This window comes from Balaenoptera ricei, chromosome 1 (assembly GCF_028023285.1).
Source record: "Balaenoptera ricei isolate mBalRic1 chromosome 1, mBalRic1.hap2, whole genome shotgun sequence".
In the NCBI taxonomy this organism is placed as follows: domain Eukaryota; kingdom Metazoa; phylum Chordata; class Mammalia; order Artiodactyla; family Balaenopteridae; genus Balaenoptera; species Balaenoptera ricei.
The window spans coordinates 191,470,690-191,492,944 of record NC_082639.1 but is presented as its reverse complement, the minus strand read 5'-3'; the positions used below and the strand labels follow the sequence as shown (position 1 = coordinate 191,492,944).

The 22,255-nt window shown below is 46.9% G+C and overlaps 1 long non-coding RNA gene across 1 annotated transcript in view; it reads left to right on the top strand.

The window, feature by feature from the left end:
• Positions 1-208: 208 nt before the first annotated feature.
• The window catches only part of LOC132354313 (uncharacterized), a 35,332-nt gene continuing 13,285 nt past the window's right edge, over positions 209-22,255 (top strand). The window contains exons 1-2 of the long non-coding RNA XR_009499232.1: positions 209-280; positions 1,927-1,995. This is a non-coding gene — a long non-coding RNA (uncharacterized LOC132354313). The remainder of the gene's footprint in view (positions 281-1,926; positions 1,996-22,255) is intronic.

Genomic DNA, 22,255 nt, shown 5'->3' with positions numbered 1-22,255 from the left:
AAAAATCCCATCCTGATATCTTCTCAGCAGTATTTGCAAGAGGACAGGAAGGGATCCACCCTGTAAACCTGAGGTCTGCAGTTTGAATGTGCTGAGTCACCTGGTCTTTGCTGAGTCAAAATGTTTTGCACCCAGGAAAAGTACTGCAGACAAGTCAAACTGTGAGCTGGTATGTGGCTAATTTAAATGCCAGTAAGAAAACTGGAAAGGGCTAATGCGTCGATACAGAGTAACTTAGTATTAACTTTAAAACTTGTTTTTGGAGATTTCTAATAGCCTGGTAAGTGCTCTTTCTGATTGGTAATGTGTTGGTGAAATTCTTTAAATATTTCTTCCCGTTCTTAGAAAGGGAAAACGAATATAAATGGTATAGCAGTTGTCTTGTGTGGTTTAGAAAACAGGAGAAAGTTAGTCTTGGCCATTATTCTGAAGTTTTGCGTAATTAAGCTTCTTGAATCAGTTTTAAATAAGTAATAACAAACAAACAAAATATAGTAGTGAACCAGATATCGATAGCTGATGTCTAATTGTAGTTGAGCTTTTCGGAAGTCTGTTTTCCTATTTTGATCACGTAGTTGGATAGACCGTGAGCAGGTATGACTACAACTATATCAACAGAGGAAGTGGCAGGAAGCTACCGTTTCCTTCGAATCAGAAAGAAAGTTTATAGAACTCCTGATGGGAATGTGGACTACAGATGGAGATAAAAGTCGGAATAATTTGTCATTTGTAACTGCTATTTTATTTTTACACTATAAAGGTGGTTCCTTTAAAGTTAGTATCTGGGACTAAAGAGAGTGCAAACATTCCAGGAAGTCAGAAATGACTGTTCACCGGTATTAACCAACATCCTAAAGTCATTTCACAAGGTGGAAATTTACTATGGGGCCAGTTTACGTGGTCATCGTCCAGCGTGTTTGCGTCACGAGTGGGGAGCGGCCGCTGGTCTCTGCATGGCTGAGCCCTGGTGACCAGTGTCCCTGAACCCATCTGTGAAGTGACACAGGCGCTGCCCTGTGTGTCCGCTTCCTACGCCAGCCACGGTGCCAGGTGCCTCCACTGCCTTCTCCATCCCGGCCTCAGTCACCTACGAGGTGCAACTTGTACATTTTTTTCCTGTTTTTTTTTTTTTTTTTTTGGCCGCACCGTGTGGCATGCGGGATCTTAGTTCCCCAACCAGGGATTGAACCCTTGCCCCCTGCATTGGGAGCGTGGAGTCTTAACCATTGGACCACCAGGGAAGTCCTGAGCAGCTTGTACTTTTAATACCTTCAAGCCGAGTGTATGAAAACTCAGAGGCTAAATCATACCCACAGGACTCCTCGCCGTGGTAAAGTGAGAGTTTGCACCCAGGCAGGACCCTAAGCCCTGATGTCCCTGTGGAGAGCGCCTCTAGCTCGTACACATGACTACTCACCGGCCAGTAATGTTAAATATGGGAAGAACGGCATCAGTGGGTTGGAATCCTTGCTTTCTCTCAGTGAGCAATTTAGGGGGAAACGGCAGAAGAGCTGCAAATAACCACCCAGGAGGCTGGAGGGGCTCAGAGAAAGATTCGAACTTAGTGCGCTTTCTACTCAGAGCTAGTGTGTAATTCACAGAGCTGAAGACGTGAACTGTATTGAAAATCTGCTGTGTTTTTTTCCCAGCTTAGATTGACGGCCATAATACAACGACTTGGCATTAAGAGAACAAACAAACAAAAACCCTAGGCTACCTGCCTTTCATTTGACTCTGTCTGGAACCGGAGGCGGGCAGATATCGCCGCAGGCAGGGCAAGGACGTGGAGCGCCAGCGGTCAGCCGGGCCTGACCCGGTGCAGACGGGCGCGTCAGGCAGACACGGCTCTGAGTCTCAGTGGTTAGGAGCCCGGTGAGCTGGGACCGTTGATTTGATGCCTGAGAAATTTGGATGGTTTCTTCACAGGTCCTAGCGTGGGCTGGAGGAGACACGCAGCGAGGTGGATGTTGTCCTCTCACATCCTCAGAGGCCCAGGTATGACCAGCCCTGAGACAGGGCGTCCCGGGAGACCCTTGGAGGGGAGGGATGCTCTGAGTCAGGTGCCTGTATCCGAGTCCGTGGTCAGCTCAGGGCGGAGCTCCTTGCGGAGATGAGATGTGAGCAAAGATCTGAAGTCGTGGAGTGAGTTACCCGTGCGGGGGTCTCGGTGGGAGAGGTTTCCAGGCAGAGGAAACAGCTGAGGCAAAACAGGAAATTGCCTACTGGCAAGATTTAAGAAGAGGGACGAGGGACTCAGTGCGGCTGGAACAGAGTGAGTGAGTGGGAAAGTAGTAGAGGGTGAGGTCAGAGAGGCCAGCGGGTCAGACTACCCAGCATGTTCTCCAGGACTTTTACGACGAGAGATACGGAGTCTCTGCTGGGCTTTGAGCCGGGGAGGTGATGAAGTTTTACAAAGATCATTCTGGGCTTCCCTTGGTGGTGCAGTGGTTGAGAATCTGCCTGCCAATGCAGGGCACACGGGTTCGAGCCCTGGTCTGGGAAGATCCCACATGCTGCGGACCAACTGGGCCCGTGAGCCACAACTACTGAGCCTGCGCGTCTGGAGCCTGTGCTCCGCAACAAGAGAGGCCGCGATAGTGAGAGGCCCGCGCACCGCGATGAGGGGTGGCCCCTGCTCGCCGCAACTACAGGAAGCCCTCGCACAGAAACGAAGACCCAACACAGCCAATAAGTAAATTAAAAAAAAAAAAAAATCATTCTGATGGCTGTGTTGAGAATCAAGCCTGAAGCAGGGAGGCCCGTTAGGAGCCGGGGCAGTAATCCAGACAGGAGACGGGGAGGGATCTGACTGGGGTTCGTGACAGCAGAGGGGGTGAGAAGTGATCAGGTCCCGGGTATGTTTTGAAGGCAGACCCAGCGGGATTCCTCAGGGGCTAGACATGGGATGTTTTAGGCATGAGCATCTATGGGGATGGAGTTTGCCAACACGCGGAATGGGGAAGGAGATGTAGATGGAGCAGGTCTGGGGGGAGACCAAGACTTCGTCTTTGTCCACGTTGAGATGTCCCCTGGGTATCCAGGTGGGAAGGGAAGGGTCTGTCTGGTGACACACATTTGGAAATTGTCAACATATAAATGTTCAAAGCCTGGAGACTTACAGAGACCGCTAAGGGGGTGTGTGTGGATGGAGAAGAGAAGGGGTCAAAGGGCTGGGCTTTGGGGCATGCCAACCCTGAGAGTCCTGGAAGAAGAGTGGGGTCAGCAGAGGAGACTGGAGATGGGGCTCCCAGGGAGCTCGCGGGGAAGATGAGGGGGGAGGCTGGACGTGAGGCTGGAGGACGGGCGTCCCCCACTTGCAGTGGATGTGGGCGCTCAACGTAAGACTTTGGTTGTTTTATTTCAAGGTGATGGCGGCTGGGTGTACGGAGACCTTGCTCTCATTTGCCATGTGCAGGGCACTTTGCTAAGCACATGACATACCTTTAATCGCTTAATCTTTATACTTGCCCTGTAAGAAAGGGAGTGTCCTTATCTTCTGTACTTGAGGGAACTGGCTCAGAGGGGTCAGAGATGTCACTCAAGGTTATCTTCCAGTAACTGCCGGTAACTGCCCAGGTGGTCCTATTCCAGGGTCCCTCCTTTTAACCACTAGCCTGTCTTCTCCTGGGTCTGGCCCTTCTCAGCCAGGGGTCAGAGGGTCAGAAGCTGAGGCTTGCGTCCTTTGCCTGGAGACACCTAGCTTCACTCTGTCCCCCAGAGGAGGTGCTTTACAGGCAGAGGAAAGGGTGTCGAGTAGGGCGGTGGCTTGATGGGATTTGCTTTGGTGCATATTGATCTGGCGGCAGCAGCGTGGGAGAGAGAATGAGGGTGCTTGGGACCTGGGGAGGGAGATAGATTTGGGGCAGGTCAGCGCAGCTCTTGAGGGGCCTGAGGGCTGACGGAGCCGTGCAGCAGTCGGTGAAGGAAAGGGGTCAGCGGTCCGGGCGAGGGAAGCAATTTCAGATGTTCATCAACCACGTATATACCCTTTTCTGAAACGGATCCCCTGAGAACAAGTCCGTCTCCCACTTTACAGGAAAAGGGCACATCTCTTTGCCTGACGTGTTCTGGGGCGTGTGTAACAAACCCCTGGGCTCCAGACAAAGGGTTGATGCATGAGGACCGGGAGACACTTCCTTGCAAGTCAGGTGGTTTGGGCTGCTTGCTTTTACCACGTTGGGGGGATTGAAATGTAATTGTTTTTGGCTGCACCGTGCAGCCTGTGGGATCTTATTTCCCTGACCAGGGATCGAACCCGTGGCCCCTGCAGTGGAAGCACAGAGTCTTACTACTGGACCACCAGGGAATTCCCTAAATGTGATTTTTGAGTAGAGATGACAAAGTGATTCTGGGGCTGTGACTTGCCCAGATTTCAAAGATATGACTAACACTGCTCTGAGTAGAATACTTCATTTTTTCACTTATTATTATTATTATTATTTTGGCTGCACCATGCGGCCTGCGGGATCTTAGTTTCCCAACCAGGGACTGAACCGGAGCACCGGCAGTGAAAGTGCAGCGTCCTAACCACTGGACCACCAGGGAATTCCTGCTTCACTTACTTATTTGAAAAGAGTTTCTCAGGGATTGTGTCTATAAAAAGAAAAGCAGTGATGCCAGGTTATGCCAAAATGTTTCATTGTAATAATGAGGCATCCACAGACCCATGAGCTAATCATTGGAAAATAAACCCAGTTCCTCTCATTAAGGGATGTATTTCCAATAAGATTTTACCTTTTATGTTTAATAATTGTCAAAGTTTGCAATATACTTATGATGCTTTGATTAATTGGAATTTACTGCTGCTCAATCCAGAGGAATTTTTTGTGTGTACTTAATGAATTATGGTCACAGAAACTTTTTATTTATTTATTTTTAAAAAATTTATTTATTTATTTATGGCTGCGTTGGGTCTTCGTTGCTGTGCGTGGGCTTTCTTTAGTTGCGGCGAGCGGGGGCTACTCTTTGTTGTGGTGCGCGGGCTTCTCATTGCGGTGGCTCCTCTTGTTGCGGAGCACGGGCTCTAGGCACTCACGCGGGCTTCAGTAGTTGTGGCACGTGGGCTCAGTAGTTGTGGCGCTCGTAAATTTTAATTTTGAATTGTGTACACAGTTTGTGGATGAGATACATGAAAAGGTTATCGATAAAAGATGTTGAAGCATGAAAATAAATTTGGTTTAAAATCTGTGAGTAACACAAAACCCTGTAGACGAATGTCTATAGCAGCATTATTCATAATAGCCAAAACACAGAAACAAGCCAAATGTCCACCAACTGATGAATGACTAAACAAAATGTGGTCTATCTGTCTAGTGGGATATTATTGGAAAATAAAAAGGAATAAGCATGGATCATGCTACAACAAGGATGAGTCTTGGAAACATTACGCTACATGAAAGAAGCCAGTCACAAAAGACCACATATTGTATAATCGCATGTGTATGAAATGTCCAGAGTAAGCAAACCTATAGACAGACAATAGATTAGTGGCTGCTCAGGACTGTGGCAGGGAGTGGGGGATGGGGAGTGACTGCCAGTGGGGACAGGATTTCTTTGGGGGTAATGAAAGTGTTTTAAAAGTGATTGTGGTGATAGATGCACAGCTCTGTGATTATGCTAACAACCATGAAATTGTACACTTCAAATGGATAATTGTATGATATGTGACTTATCTGTCAATAAAACTGTTAAAAAAAATCTGTGCGGTAAGTGGAGTGGAAATGGAAGTTAAAACAGAAAGAAAGAATGATGTGCCATTTCTGGCTTTACTAAAAAGATTTGTGCATGTGCAAAACCCAGTTAACAAGATGCTTTGCAGCCATTTAAACTTGGGTTAAAACCATGTGATGCCAAAAGTAGACATTGCCTAGGGGCGTGCAGTTTGTATTTTAGGGGATTCAGGAGCAAAAGAGCTTGAAGCCCAATGGATTAGATCTCCTAAAGACAATGGCTAGATTGAGTGAGACCAAAGACTGAAGAAGGAGAATTAGAAACACCAGCCTTGGGAATTCCCTGGTGGTCCAGCTGTTAGGACTCGGTGCTTTCACTACTGGAGCCGGGGTTCAATCCCTGGTTGGGGAGGTAAGATCCCACAAACGATGCATGCAGGAGAAACTAAGAGGGGGGAGGAGAGTGGGGTGGGCGGGGCAGTTTCCAGGTTCCAGATTACATGTTCAGTAAACTCCAGGTGGAGGGGGTGTCAGACATCACCTGGGATTATTCCGGCCAAAGATGCAAAGCCATCCTCGGGGACCAGTCGGCAATGATGAGGTCATCGACCTGGCACCATCCGTTTTAATAAATTAGCTGCAGTCCAGTGCAGAGCTGGTGGCTGGAAGCAGAGTTTAGGGAGGTCAGAGGAGGTAGCAAGATGGAGGAAGTGAAGACATTGACCTCGGACCTCGCTCTTCAGAAGTTGGAACAGATAACGGGGCAGAAATTTGGTAACTCTGGGGAGAAGTGGTGTACAGGTAGTTGCTGCCACTCTAAGGATGCAATCAATTTGAGCATGTTTGCGGATGGGAGGTGAGAGGCTGGTGAGAGAGAGTGAAGTGGAGGAGAGACGTCCATCCCCGCACGGTGCAGGGCGTCCTGCAGATCAGCCAGATGGGGAGGACGCCTCCCGTGACCGCAGAGCTCCCAGCAGCTGGGGCGCCATGGTTCTAAGGGAGCCCCGTGGGAATCTGCCTGTTCTCCGCTACTTCAGACACCCCGCTCCCCAAACGGCCCATCTCCACACGGCCCACGTTCAGTGGGCGGGTGTTTACGCTACGACACGATGCGGATGGGGTGGGGGGAGTGATACGCTTGCTCCGCCGTCTTGAATTTGATTGCGGGTAAGAGCGGTTCCTCAGTATCTCGGGTTGGAGGGAACAGGAGCGCTCAGGTAAACACTTGCACTCACTTGGCTCATTGGAATGACGCTGGAAGTTAGAAGCCGAGCCTCCTCCGCTGCTCAAGGCAAGGGTCCAAGCGTGGAGGCATGGGAGCTGCCCTCGTCCAAGCCCGCGCCCCATCCCCCAACCCTCTGGGCACATGAATCATGGACCAGCGTGCAGGCCGAGACTAGGCGTCCCGTGAAGACACACAGGGCCCGCCGCGGCGCTGTTTCGTCCCTGCAGTTCTCTTGACCCCCTTTCAGCATCTTTACGCTCTTAGCAAATGCTCTCAACAATAACTGCCCCAACAAGAGAGAAGAGAGGAGGTGTTTGTTTAGTAACAGGAAGAGAGGGGCGCGGTCGGGATGAAGCATCTCGCTTTAGCATCCGCGGCAAGGCGAGGAAAGAGACCGAGCAAAGGGAATCTCTTGTCACTCACGTATCTGGAGCCGCACGGCCCATTTGAAGGTCACATTGCACATGGCAAGGTCATGGCAAGGGAACTGACGTCCTCCCCGTATATCCCCTGAATCTCCTCTATTCTCTTTCCACGGTTTTGTGTTAACGCTTGGAGAATAGAAGACTGTGGTTCCAGGTAGATGCATTTGAAGCCCCTTGGCAGTCAGTGAACAGTCTTCCAGGCTCTACTTGGGTGTAAGCATCCTAGTAGTAATGGTAACAATTATTAGCAGGGGAAATTATTTATCTTTGGTTTTTTAAAAAAAAAAAATTATTTATTTATTTGTTTGCATCGGGTCTTAGTTGAGGCACGTGGGATATTTAGTTGCAGCGCGTGGGCTTCTCTCCAGTTGTGACGTGTGGGCTCTAGGGCTCGCCAGCTTAGTTTCCCTACCAGGGATCGAACCTGCGTCCCCTGCATTTGGAAGGCGGATTCTTAACCACTGGACCACCAGGGAAGTCCCTTATCTTTGTTTTTGAATTTATACTTAGTATCATCACTGTTATTGTTACAGTGTTTTGTAGCTGGATATTAAGTTCCCTCTGTGTGTTAAGAGCCTTGAGAACACAAAGATAAATTTGTACACGGCCTCTCTAAACAGCAGTTCTTATCCAGGCGGCCATGGATCCTTGTCCTTGGTTGGAATTCAGGGGCTTTGTGAACTTGGATGGAGAAAAGATTACATGTTCAGCAAACTCCAGCTGCGATGTAGTATTTCCTTCAGAGATGAATGGTGATGGAAAACCACAGTAGTATCAGCTGTCCCTGTGACTGTCACCAGGAAATCACACGTATTTTCATATCGCATTAGAACTGTTTGCAGTTCTCTTGAAATATTGTGCATACGTATCACTACTTTGAAATAATGGTAGTTATTTGACCTACCACTAGACCTTGGCATTGAATAAAAAGGCACATATGTTATGTATTACATCAAATATGTATTTTAATGTTTTGATAACTTTTTCGTAATCAACTTTCTGCATATGCCTGTGTATTTTACCTGAATCTTTTTTTTCCCTTTTTTTTGGCCGAACCGTGCGGCTTGTGAGATGTCAGTTCCCCGACCAGGGATTGAACCCAGGCCCTTGGCAGTGAGGGTGAGGAATCCTAACCACTCGACCGCCAGGGAACTCCCTTTACTTGATTCTGAGGAGGTTTCACAAGGCTGCCAAAGGAAACCAGGGCACAGAAAAGGTTAAGAACCCCTTTAGGTGTACAGTTTGGGGCGGCGGGTGGGGGGACCAGAAGCCTGAACAGATAAAGTCGTAAGAAGTGGTGAGTGGCGGTGAGAAAAATACCCAGGAGCCACGGGGACCCGAGGAGGGGCTGTGCTCAGCCTCAGGGGCCCCTTCTGGAGAGCTCTGAGCTTCACCTGGAAGGAGGAGTGAAGAGGAGAGGGAGACGCAGGAGGTCGTTTCCAGGGAGGGAGCAGATCGGGTGCGGGGCCTCTGGGGAAGCGAGGAGTACTGGGGCTAAGTGCTGAGTACTGTGCTGAGTCCCGGAGGCTACGGGATGACTCAGAGACAGCCGAGGGGGTCGGTAAGCTCACTTTTTAAAAATAATTAATTAATTTATTTATTTATTTTTGACTGCTTTGGGTCTTTGTTGCGGTGCACGGGCTTCTCATTGAGGTGGTGTCTCTTGTTGCGGAGCACAGGATCTAGGCGCGTGGGCTTCAGTAGTTGTGGCACGCGGGCTCAGTAGTTGTGGCTCATGGGCCTAGTTGCTCCGCGGCATGTGGGATCTTCCCGGAGCAGGGCTCGAACCCGTGTCCCCTGCATTAGCAGGTGGATTCTTAACTATTGAGCCACCAGGGAAGTCCTAAGCTCACTTTTAGAACCATTTTTAATGGGGTAGGGCGGACAGTGCTCACTGTTCTTGGAGAAATTCAGTGGCATAATAAAATTTTTCAGAACAGCATCACTGATGTGTAATTCACATGCAATCAACGCACATATGTGGTGAGTCATATGTGACGTAGGTATCCACCGTGAAAACATCACAGTCAAGGTAAGGAATGCCTCCATCACGCCTCCCCCCACAGAGTGTCCTGCAGCCCCTCCGGCCTCCCATCCCCAGCACTTGCTCATCCACTTGCCTGTCTGCTTGTCTAGAGTTTTATGTGATGGACTCACAACCCACGTCCTCTTTCTGGCCTGGCTTCTTGCACTCGCTGTAACACCTCTGAGATTCAGCCAGGCTGTTGTAAATCACCAGTTCATTCCTTCTCGCTGCCGAGTAATTGTGTGCTTTAAAAAGGGGAAAACCCCAAACCCTTGTTTTCATAACAAAATGTAAAAAGGGAGCGAGGTTCCTAATCCTTATCAAATGGGAACGTGGGTTTAAGATGATTGAGAAACGCTGCGCTGGAGTGTGGTCAGAGAGCATTTCGGCCCCGGGTTCTCTTACCACCATTGCTAAATTTGAGCACATTTGGAAATATTTTAGACCTGCAAGAAGGCAGCCCCGCAGGGCATGGAAACAAGCACTCAGCTGTCTCTGCAACGACAGGCTCTCTGATGAGAGGATTAGTGAAGACACCGCCTGATGGAGTGTCCCAGAGGCACTCCGTGTCTTCTGCTGTCCTTACGCCCTCCTCATTCGGTAGATAAGGGGCAAGAGCTGTTTTCCGTGTTGCACAAATAGGAAATGAGGTTCAGTGAGCGTGTGACGATTGTTACTCAAGACAGAAGTGAGTCAGGGGCTGACTGGGAGGCCTGCTCTCCAGTCCCAGCCTTGCTGGAGGCTCGGCTTGGCTCACATTTGAAAGAAAAATGCAATAATTTCACTTTCGCTTTTGTTCTCCTTTGAGCTGTGATAGGATCTTTAAACTGGAGGAGCTAAGGTTTTCTTTTCCCCCTTTCTTCTTAAAACCTTCCCCTTTCCACGGGGTTAGGGCCAGCGTGTGCCGAGGATTCCACAGTCCAGTGCCTGTGCGCGGTGAGGCTCTTCTCCAAACATCAGGGAGACGCCGCGCCGGGTAAATCCTGGAGGTTCCCCTGGAGTGGGTAGGACGGAAGGACCAAATGAGAATTAAACGGTGTGTCTTACCCTCTTCTGGGTCATGGAAGATTTGAGAATCTGGTGAAATCGTGGGTCCTCTTTCCCAGAAAAATGCACAGATGTGCACGCACACGATTTTGCAATGATTTCAGACTGTTTAGACGCCCCAGAGCTGGTCTGTAGGAATGACCTCGGGGTGAGTAGTTTTGGCCTGAAATGAAATAGTCATGCCTTCAGGGAAACACAAAGCCATAGTCACTGATGAGACAGCGATTACAGATAAAGGCTGGGTGGGGCTGGTGGGTTGGGTGGTGTTTGGATAGACAGTCCTCTCTATCAAATAGGACTAATACCCCCCCCCCCCCCACAACTAATACCCAGCTGGGGTGGGGTGTTAGTCTCTGGGAGGCACGATTCCAGGCAGAGGGGGGCGTCTGGGGGTCGGGGGGGGGGGGACAGTGGAAGTAGGAAAGCTCCAGGGAGCCGACATGCCCAGTTTGGCTGGAGGAAGATTATGGAATCATCAGAAACAACCATAGAAAGGGAGGGAGAGGTCATATTGTGGGTGAAATGGAAAGCGAGGTGAGTACTTCTTCCCTCCCCCCCCACCCCGTAAAATATTCTGTAATTCCTTTTATTTATTTATTTACTTAACATCTCTATTGGAGTATACTTGCTTTACCATGCCTTTTATTTATTTATTTATTTTTCAGGTGGAGGTGTGGGGTGTATATAGGTGCATAATACATATTTATTGTCACAAATTAAGGATGTTGACAAAAATCAGAAATTCTCATATAATATGATCTGATCTCTGTTAATAGCTGACGTAGTTTGTTCTAGTCTGGGAACATTCTTATCCCTCTCCCAGCTCTGAGCTGCCACCCCAGTTGGAAAATAAATCCTGTGAATTTACCACAATTTAGATAACTCTTCTGTCGATGTTCTCCACGTTTATTTAAGGCTCAACATTATATCCAAGGATTTGTCTTAATTTTTTCATTTTATTTTATTATTTGGCTGCATTGGGTCTTAGTTGTGGCGCACGGGCTCTTCTTCGTGGCGTGCAGGCTTCTCTCTAGTGGAGGCGCGTGGGCTCAGTAGTTGTAGCACATGGGCTTAGTTGCTCTGCGGCATGTGGGATCTTAGTTCCCCGACCAGAGATGGAACCCACGTCCCCTGCATTGGAAGGCAGATTCTTAACCACTGGACCACCAGGGAAGACCCAGATATTTCTTAATTTTTAAAACATTTACTATTTCTTAGGCTAGATGCTTAGAGGGGGAATTATTGGGTCAATGTATATAAACTTCTGTAGAAGCCTGAGTCAGTAGCTTTTTGGAGGGTTGGCTACCTGCTGTTGGATTTTGTTCTGTTTATTTTGCTTATTTACTTTTTTCCTCTTGCTGTCCTGTGTCTGCTCCTTAGCCCATTTCTTAAATACTGGAGTCCCCCCAACCCCCGCCCCTCCTGGGCCTTTGCACTGATCCATTCTCTTCCTGATTTTCCTTGATGATCAGGCAGCCTGTGTTGAGCGCCTGTCGTGCACCAAGCATTGTGTTTAACAATATTACACATAATTTTCACCACACCCCTGTTGCATAAGGATTTATATCTTCCTTTCACAGATGCGGACTCAGAGCCGAAAGCTGCTTTCCCAAGGGGGCGTCTCTGGGTCCGTCTCGCCAGCTCTGCATCTGTAGCTTCCCTCTCTCTACCCAGCTCCAGGGCAGGCATCGCGTCACCAGTGCGGATTTCACTTGGGGTTTCCGTGGACACCAAACTGAGTCTGTCCACACTCACCTAACAACTCTGACCTCCAACCTGCTCCCATGACATCACTGAGCCCATAGGTCACCCTTGATGATGTCTTCACCCTCCTGATTCACCCCACCCGGCTTTGTGCCTAAGTTTGGCGTTGGTCTCCATCCTCCAGCCTCGAGGAGATGCCCCTATTTGAAGGCATCCCCCGCCCGGTCTGTCAGTGGGGCTGCACCTCCACGTGGTCCCCCTGCCTTCGGCTGATTTCCCTCTCGCTGTTCTCACTGGAACTTGTCCTGTCCTCTCCCCACCTTAAAAGCTGTCAGTGGCTCCCCTTTACCTTGGGAATGCAATGCAGGTTTCTTAGCGTGACGTATCCACGCGCCCTGAACGCCATCCCCTCCCCTCTGTCCCTCAGCTCCGCTCACCCTGCTGCTTTCTCTGTTTGTCTCCTGGGTTCCAATCCCAGGAACGACTTGAAGTTGTAAAGAATGGGATCCCGGCTAGGTCTCTCTGCTAATCTGTCATGTAAACTCCCACCCCAGTTTCTCGGCTAACTCCGGGGTGTCAGGACCGGGAGGTCTTAGTCCCTTCTCTTCCCCTCTGCTGCCCACCACCTCCAGTGATGACCAGATTGTATTCTCCTCATGTGATTCCTATTGTGCTTTCCCATTTCCCCCGAGTAAGGATTTTGAGGGCGGAGCCTGACTCACTCAATAGTCTTCGTGTTCCTGTGGACTTGACAGATGGTTGGGAAACGCGGTGTTGTCCCCGAGCTTCCGTGTGCTTAGTAGGATAGCTGCTCTGTCTGCCACACGGAGCAAGTGGGCTTGAGACTTTGCATCTCTGACGTTATAAGAATGTACTGCGTTAAGTCCATGAGTTAGAATTCGTTTCAATATAGTGTTCTGAATTGTTAAACTATTGCCCCATTGTAATCAGATAGCTTTTGCTAGGAACACAATCTCTCCCCCTCTTCCCCAGTTTAGTGGCTTCAAACAACCAAGTCTCTAGCTTGTGATTCTGCGGTCAGACTGTTCTGGTCTGGGCAACTCAGCTGATTTCTTCTGGGCAGGCGACTGATCTAGAGCCAGCAGTGGGTTAGATGGTGGCCAGATAACCCAGGAGGGCCCTGCTGATGTGCCTGGCAATAGGCATGTGTCTCTCCTCCAGCAGGCTAGCTTGCGCTCATTCACATGGTGGTGTTAGGGCCCCAGGTGCAGTAACCACCACCCGCCCCGCCCCCCCAGGAGTGAAGGGGATTAAAGCCACTGTTTGCATCACATTTGCTTCACAAGTCACAGGACCAACAGAGATGCAAGGGTTGGGGAAAGAGACTCTGCCTTTTGATGGGAAGGACCTTGCTATGACTGCAAGAATATGGATGTAGGGAAAAGAATTTGTGGTCATTTTTACAAACTACCTCACTGGTAATGGAATTCCGCAGTATCTGATAGATATTAGGCACTTAACAGAAATCTGGATTTTTGGATAAATTATTGGCCACTCATACACATGTATACGTATTATATTTATTTTGCAAATAGGGTCAAAGCATGCGTAGAAAAAACTGACTTTCTCTTTCCAGGTCATCTTATTTTTGGATCTTTGATGTTAGTGTTATGTAGAGCTCAGCTATTGCAGAGCTGTTAATAAAGTGTCAACATCAGTACCTCAAATGCACTTTTGGAAAAGGGAGTTCTTGAAGAATACTGAATTCAATGTAGAATTGAATTAATTAAAACAGATGACCAAAGCCTAGTATTATTGGGCTATTGCCTGGGGTGCATAAAAAGCTACAGAGGTTTGGTTTGCATTTTAAGAATACCTCATGCACGAAGCCTCTCCACATCTTCATGCTTCATTGTCATTTCTAAGGAAAACATCTACCGACTAGAATTACTTCATTTTTCTAAAGTTGTTTGCTTTTCGTTGGTGGGGTTACAATTCAAGCTGCCTAACTTGATGATTTTACAGATAAGCAAGCTGGATTTGGATTACAAAACAGTGGCTGAAATAAGGAGTCAGGTGGACGGTGTTTATCATTTTTGCATGCGAGTGTCCAGCTATCCCACTAACGCTGACACATCAGCCTGTGTGACACGAAGATGAATCAGGCAAAGCTCCCACCTCCAGGAGCTCAGTCGGTGTCGGGGAGGGAGAGACTTGAGGACGGTCCTGGAAACACGCACTGATGAAGTTTTGCAGGTTATGCAATGGAGCCTCGGTTTTTTTTAAATCCCTTCCCCCGTTCCTCCCTCCCTCCCTCCCTCCCTCCCCTCCCCCTCCCCTCCCTCCCCTCCCCCCTCCTCCTCCTTCCCCCTCCCCTTCCCCCCTCCTTCCCTTCCCTCCTCCCCTTCCCCCCTCCTTCCCTTCCCTCCTTCCTTTGGAGCCTAGATTTTTAACATGGGTTCTTTTTTTTTTATAAATTTATTTATTTATTTTATTTATTTTTGGCTGCGTTGGGTATTTGTTGCTGCGCGCGCGCTTTCTCTAGTTGCGGACAGTGGGGGCTACTCTTCGTTGCGGTGCAGAGGCTTCTCATTGCGGTGGTTTCTCTTGTTGCGGAGCAACACTACACTGTAGTGATTAACACTACAATCAAGTGAGCTTGGCAAACATTGGCTCATCCAAGATCCACATTTATTCCGTGTCACTTCCTGGTGGACCTGCATTTCATAATTAATAACCACTAATACTAACACCATTTACTGAATTTCAGTTACTTAGCAGGTACTGTGCCAGGAACTTTACATAAATTATCTAAAGTTTACAAGCATGACGCAAGATAAGTTTATTTTAAAAAATAAATTTTATTGAGACATAATTCACATCCATTGTAATTCACCCATTTAAGGTGTACAACTCAGTGGTTTGTAGTATATTCACAGGATTGTGCAACCATCACCACAATCTATTTGAGAACACATTTATTACCCCACCAAGGAACTCTGTACCCACCCATCAGCAGCCTGTCTCCATTTCTTCACAAGTCACCCAACCCGAGGCAACCACTCGTGCCTATTCTGGACATTTCATATAAATGGGATCATACAGTATGTGGTCTTTTGTGACTGACATCTTTCACATAACACAATTTGAATGTTCATCCATGTCATAGCAAGTATCAGTACCCCATACTTTTTATGGCCAAATAATATTCCATTGCACGTATATAGCACATTTTATTTATCCATTCATCAGCAGATGGACATCTGAGTTGTTTCTACTTTAGGGCTATTATAAATAATGCTGCTGTGAACATTTGTGTCCAAGTTTCTGTGTGGATGTGTGTTTTCACGTCTCTTGGATGGATCCCCAGGAAAGGAATTGCTGGGTCATACGTTAACTCTCTTCTTTTGAGGAACTGCCAGACTATTTTCCGAAGTGACCACACTGTTTTACATTCCCATCAGCTGTCTAAGAATTCTGATTTGTTCACATCATCGCCAACACTTGTCAGTATATGTCATTCTGATTATCACCAAAGATAGGTTTTGTTATCCCTATTTTTCCAATGAAGGTACCCAGGGCCTAAGCAGTTGCCAGACCATAGACAGGTACCTGGTACCCTCAGACCCCAGAGCTCGTCTGCCTGCAACCCACAGCTCTCTGACTCAACTTATCTTGTAATAATGGAAAGAGGAAAACATGGAAATTCATTTTTTTCTCAGATACTTCAGTATTTTTTTTCCTGAATTAGTTGGCAATTGAATATTTTTTTTTTAAAGTTATACAATTTTAATTAATTAATTTATTTATTTATGGCTGTGTTGGGTCTTCGTTTCTGTGCGAGGGCTTTCTCTAGTTGCGGCAAGTGGGGGCCACTCTTCATCGCGGTGCGCGGGCCTTTCATTATTGCGGCCTCTCTTGTTGCGGAGCACAGGCTCCAGACGCGCAGGCTCAGTAATTGTGGCTCACGGGCCTAGTTGCTCCGCGGCATGTGGGATCTTCCCAGACCAGGGCTCGAACCCGTGTCCCCTGCATTGGCAGGCAGATTCTCAACCACTGCGCCACCAGGGAAGCCCTGGCAATTGAATATTTTGTATGATGGATTTTTGTAAATGACTGGTATTCCTTCTATTAAATATATATGTCTGATTTAATTCTACTACCTCTTACAACAAGATTTACGTCCAGGTTTACATAGAGTACAGGTGATCAAGTGTGGTAAAGCAACCACGGAAATGTCCCTCAATTTTAGAATTTCTTAACTGTAAAATGGTAATTCTTAGCCAGAAAAAAGTGGATAAACAGACAGAAACTCAGGTGGGGATGTTTGTTCTGGGGCTCACGTCGTGGCAGCTCTTCAGATGTATCTTCACATCTTTAAACATTTACATGCAGACACATTAGCACAGCCCCAGACCAAGTAAGTTGGAATCTTCACCGTTGGCTCTGGGGTGTCTGCATTTCCAGAAGCTCCCAGGGGGATTCTGAGGCTCAGCTAAGGTTGAGAACCAGTGGTTTATATGAACAAAATGATTTGCAGAACTACGATGTTTTTGAGAAAAGTGACTGGCGGGCCTGGTTGGGCACATCCGGTGTGAATATTCTCTGTGTTTCTGTTGCCGAGGGTGGGAAGGGTACTTGGGGTGGGGGGGGTATCGGGGTGGCTTTGGCAGCTGGGAGAGGGCAGCGTGGGTAAAGTGGAAAGAGGATCGAGTAAAACAGCATCTGTTTTCAAGTCATGGTGAAACTCCCTGCTAAAGAAATGATACTCATGTGCTGTGACTTCATGCCTCCCCCAACTTGGTATTTTTTTCTTTTTTTTTCGTATTTCGCAACAGAATATAGCCATGGTTTCATGTCTTCTAGCGTTGCGTGCATTACATAGTGTATAGGCCAAGCCAGAAGCAGTCTCCCTTTTGTTTACCTACACCATGTAATTTTGTGCACAGAACAGAACTTAGAGCACACCTAGCGTGACTCTATCATTACGAATGTGAAAAAACCAAGGCCTGGAACACTAAGGTTCCGGGTCTCACATAGCAAGGCAAGGACTAGAAATGGCCGTCCTTGGCTAGAGGCTATTCCGTCTCCACCATAGTTTGTGGCCAGCCCACTGCTATATATGCAGACCCTTTCAACCCATTTTCTCTCTTTTTTTTAAAAAAAATTAATAATTAATTAATTAATTTTTGGCTGTGTTGGGTCTTCGTTTCTGTGCGAGGGCTTTCTCTAGTTGCGGCAAGCGGGGGCCACTCTTCATCGCGGTGCGCGGGCCTCTCACTGTCGCGGCCTCTCTTGTTGCGGAGCACAGGCTCCAGACGCGCAGGCTCAGTAGCTGTGGCTCACGGGCCTAGTTGCTCCGCGGCATGTGGGATCTTCCCAGACCTGGGCTCGAACCCGTGTCCCCTGCATTGGCAGGCAGATTCCCAACCACTGCGCCACCAGGGAAGCCCCCATTTTCTCTTTTTATTACATGAAGCTTTGGCAAACAAGGCTTCCATCATTCAGATGTTTTTCAAAAATTCTCTTTTTAGTTTGTTTCTGATATTTAAGAATGGCCCTGGGGTCATTTTTCTGATACCCTTCATTATCTCTCCCCCTGCCCCCAGTTTTATTGAGCTATAGTTAACATATAACATTGTATTAGCTTAAGTTGTACCCCACTTGTTATTGTTTAAAATTTCAAATCTAGAGAAAAGTTGAACGAATAATACAATGAACGTCAGTATTCTTTTTATCTAGACTGAGCAATTGTTAACATTTTGTCACGTTACCTTTCTTTTCTTTTTTTTGTAATTAATTTTTATTGGAGTATAGTTGATTTACAATGTTGTGTTAGTTTCTGCTGTACAGCAAAGTGAATCAGTTATCCATGTACATATATCCACTCTTTTTTAGATTCTTTTCCCATATAGGTCATTACAGAGTACTGAGGAGAGTTCCCTGTGCTGTCTCTGAATCTCTCTTTTCTAAACCATTTGAAAGTAAGATGCAGACATCATGACACTTACATTTTAGTAACTCCTAAAAATAAGCATCATTTTCCACATAACCATAATACAATCATCCCACTAAAGACTCTAACACTGATACAATACTATGATGGAGTATACAGTCTATATTCATTTCCCCCAATTTTCCTGTTAATGCTCTTCATGGCTTAAAAAAAAAAATCCAGGATGTAACTGAAGTTTAGGCATTGCATCTGGTTGCCATGCCTTTAGTCTCCTTTAATCGAGAACACCCCTCCCCTGCCTTTATTTTGGACTTCGGATATTGACATTTTTGAAAAATCCAGATCAGTTATTCTGCAGAATATGCGTTGATCTGGCTGCGGCCAGGTCCTCGTGGGTAGAGTCAGGGGGACAGTCGACATCCTACACGGGTGATGTGGGTCCTCTCTGAGCATCACATCAGGTGATGTCAGTGCAAGACCTGGTCACCTGGCCCAGAGGTGCCCACCAGGCTTCTTGGCTGGCCAGGTAGTAGCGGTCTCCTTTATAACTAATAAGTAATCTGTTGGATGATTCCTAGAGTTTGGGTGATTATCCTTTCTTCCAGGGACCTTTCACCCCATGGCTTTAGCATCTAAGCTGATCCTTGCCCGAGTCAATTGTTCCAGCGGTGGTTTTCCAGTAGATCTACATTTATTTGTTGGTGGCCTGTGACTGTATAATCAAGTAAAGATAATTCAGGAATTATCTAAACCTGTGACTGTTACCTTATTTGGAAAAAGGGTCTTTGCTGATATAATGAAGTTAAGGGCCTTGAGATGAGGAGATTATTCAGGTGGGCCTGAAATCCAATGACCAGTGTCCTTGGCAGAGGGAGATTTGAGACAGAGGAGAAGACACAGAGGAAGAGGTAGTGTGGCCACCAAGGAAGAAGACTTTTGTCACCTCCGTAGTTCCTCACCTGCTCGGCTCTCGTGTTTCCTTAAAGCAGGGGCTGGCGACTACAGCTCAAGGGTCGGATCCGCCATCACCTGTTTTTATGGAGCCTGTGAACTAAAAGTGGTGTTTACATTTTTAAACGGTTGGAAAAAATTAAAAGAAGAATTCACGACATGTGCAAATGATACACACTTCCCATTTCTGCGTCCAGACAAAGCTTTATTGGAGGACAGCCACACGCACATGTACACGTTGTCTCCGGCTGCTTTCCTGCAACATTGCAGACTCGACTCGTTGCAGGGAGGCTGTTTGGATGGCCAAGTCTAGAATATTGACTCTCTGGCTCTTTACAGAAAAAGTTTGCCCACCCCTGTCCTCCAGGATGGACAGAAGTTGCTTGGACACTGATAAGCCTCTCTGCTTCCTGATCTTCAACTATTCATGTGCGTATTTGACTCCACTTCACTCAAACATTTATTTATTCAACAAATATTTATTGAGCATCTACTTCTTCCGCCAAATAGGTCAAGGGGCTCAGCTCTGACTGTCCCCCTAAGCTGGTGGAGGGGTGTCCAGAGCGTTGGGGACAAGGGGCCCCAGTGGCTGAACAGTGAATCTGTGTTAATCCCTCAGCCCTACACCTCTCTGTCAAGGGGGCATGCGGTCGCTGTCGATGGGAAGAAGGCTCGTGCATCCGTGGGGCTGACCCTACACCTTGGGCAGGATCGGCCCTGAAGCGGGTGGGCAGGCTCTGCTCCTGAGAGGAGGATTTTCTAATCCTTCTCAGTTTGGGCTCACCTGTCACTCGGCAAGGCTCAGAAGCCCTGCTCTCTGCCTGTGCCTCCCTGTCTCCACCTGGGGTTGTAAATACATCTGAAAGAGCCGCAGAGGCCCCTTTTTCCTCTTCCGCCACGGTTTCCATTTCCTGTCCCCCGTCCCAGCTGTTACAACTACACTAGCTAAGGAGGAGCTTGGAGGAACAAGAAATAAGAGCAGTCAGCTAGGTGCCCAGGACAAGCACCCTCAGTGCTTTTACAGGCACTGCCGTTTTTAATCTTTTCATTAAAATCTTTTCTTTAAATGGTAGGTACTTTTATTGTTCTCCTATTTTACAGGTGACAAAACTGAGGCTCAGAGAGGTGAAGGAATTGGCCCAAGGGAACATGGCTGTGAAGCAGGGAGCCTGGAATTTGAACACAGGCGGTTTGATCTCGTGGGGACAGGCCGAGCATGTGGGCATATCCCGTGACCTGAAAGCTGTGTGGGTAGAAACTGTGGCTCTTTTTTCTGTAATGGCATTTTTGGTCACGCCCTCAGGTACATGCCAAGGAGAAAATTGGTCGCTCAGGCTGACCATCATCTACCAAAGGGACTTGAAAGTCCTAACAGGCCAGAAACTGCATGAAGGACGGAAGGACTGACAGACGTGCTTTCTGCTGGGGTGGGGTTGTCATCACTTTGTAAAGTTAAAACATCGCGACAACCCAGGATGTTTCTCAGCTCGAACCCTGAGTGTCCAGAATATCAGGGACCATACCTTTAGCAGAACCGACCAGCCCAGCAATGCCTGAGGTGTCTGTGGAATGTTAATCACATTTCTAGAAAAGGGGGAGTGGTCAGATAAGGATGGGGAATGTGGAGGCTGGCAAAGCCAGGTAGGATTCTCGACAGAGACTCCCGTGGCCCTCGGGCAGGGACAGGGGACGCTGTACACAGCGGGGACCAGACTCAGCCACGTCCCTGCCCACCTCAGGGCACAGGACAGGTGCTCCTGGGTAATGCTGCCTCGGGCCTCGTTCTTTCCATTTTAGCTTAAGCCCCAAACAGGGAGGAGGGATAAATTGGGAATTGAGATTAACAGATCCACACCACTAAATATAAAATAGATAAACAAGGACCTACTGTATAGCACAGGGAACTATAGTCAATATCTTGCAATAACATCATGGAAAAGAATCCGAAAAAGAATATATATAAAACTGAATCACTTTGCGGTACACCTGAAACATTGTCAATCAACTATACTTCAATTAAAACAAACAAACAAACAAACTAATATAGGCCAGCCCTAGAAGGTTTTAGAAGAAAAATTAAATATTCCTCAATTTTTAAGAATTAGTAAAAGAAGATAATTTTATTTATTTATTTTTTTATTGAAGTATAGTTGATTGACAATGTTGATTTCTGCTGTACAGCAAAGTGACTCAGTTCTACACATATATACATTCTTCTTTCATAATTTGGTTTCTTGAGTTTTTATTTTTATCTATTTATTTTTATTTTTATTCTTTTAATTTTTATTAATAATTTGTTTTTAAAGATTAAATAAAATTATAGTATTCAGAAAAGAACAACAACAAAAAGAAGTCCCAAACACTTGAGTGAGTACAGAAAAGTCTGCGTCCTGTGTCAGTTCGCTGCTGTTTCTAGGCTGGGAGGGGATGAGGGTCACACCATGTTTCCTGGTTCTGTAAACACTTTGTTAGGAAAGTTTTGTAGAAATTAATAATCAGACACGATATTAATAATACAGAATTAGCTTGGAGTTTCCCGAGAATTTTTCGGTTACAGTTACTGTGATGTCTCAGTAAAAATCAAAGTAAACTGGATCATATAAACCTTTCTCAAGTGTCAATGTTTTCTGTATTTTAGTTTGTCCAACCCTCTACATAGTGTTCAAAATATCAGGACCCCAGAATATAAAGCATGCTTTGATTCAAATGATAGATGCAAAATACACATTTGTGCAACTCCGATGTGGGAATTGCAGCCCCTGTGCTATGGCACAGTCAACATGGGAATATGTGGAATTTTCTTGTCGTTTTCAGGAAATAAGGTGTCATTGTTAGGACGGTTTCCTGTGGTAAAAAAAATTCTCTAATTTGGTTTTAAAATAGCAGCCTTAGATGTTGTTTTTGACTCAGAAATCCATAGGAAATCTAAAATTGTATCTTTTTTTTTTTTTTCTTTTTATGTGTGTGCTTGTGTGTGTGTGGAAGAATTTTCCGTATTTTCCACAGACAAGAAATGAGCTGCTTCTATTCCTGGTAGCGAACAATGCGATGATGTTGGTATTTTCTGCACGCACGTGTGCAGACGCCCTGGCATGAGAAGGAGGGAGACTCTGTGTTGGTTTTGGTGACGGGTTGCTTTCTCATTCCGTGAGTCCTGGTCGTGAGAGCTGCTCAGCCCAGCGGCCTTCAGGTTATAATCTGTGGCCGTCAGACGGCTTTTTAACTTGAAGCTTCTCTGGCTTGGACCTCAGGACAGGCTTGCCCTTAAAAACAGAGCTAACCATGTCTGGT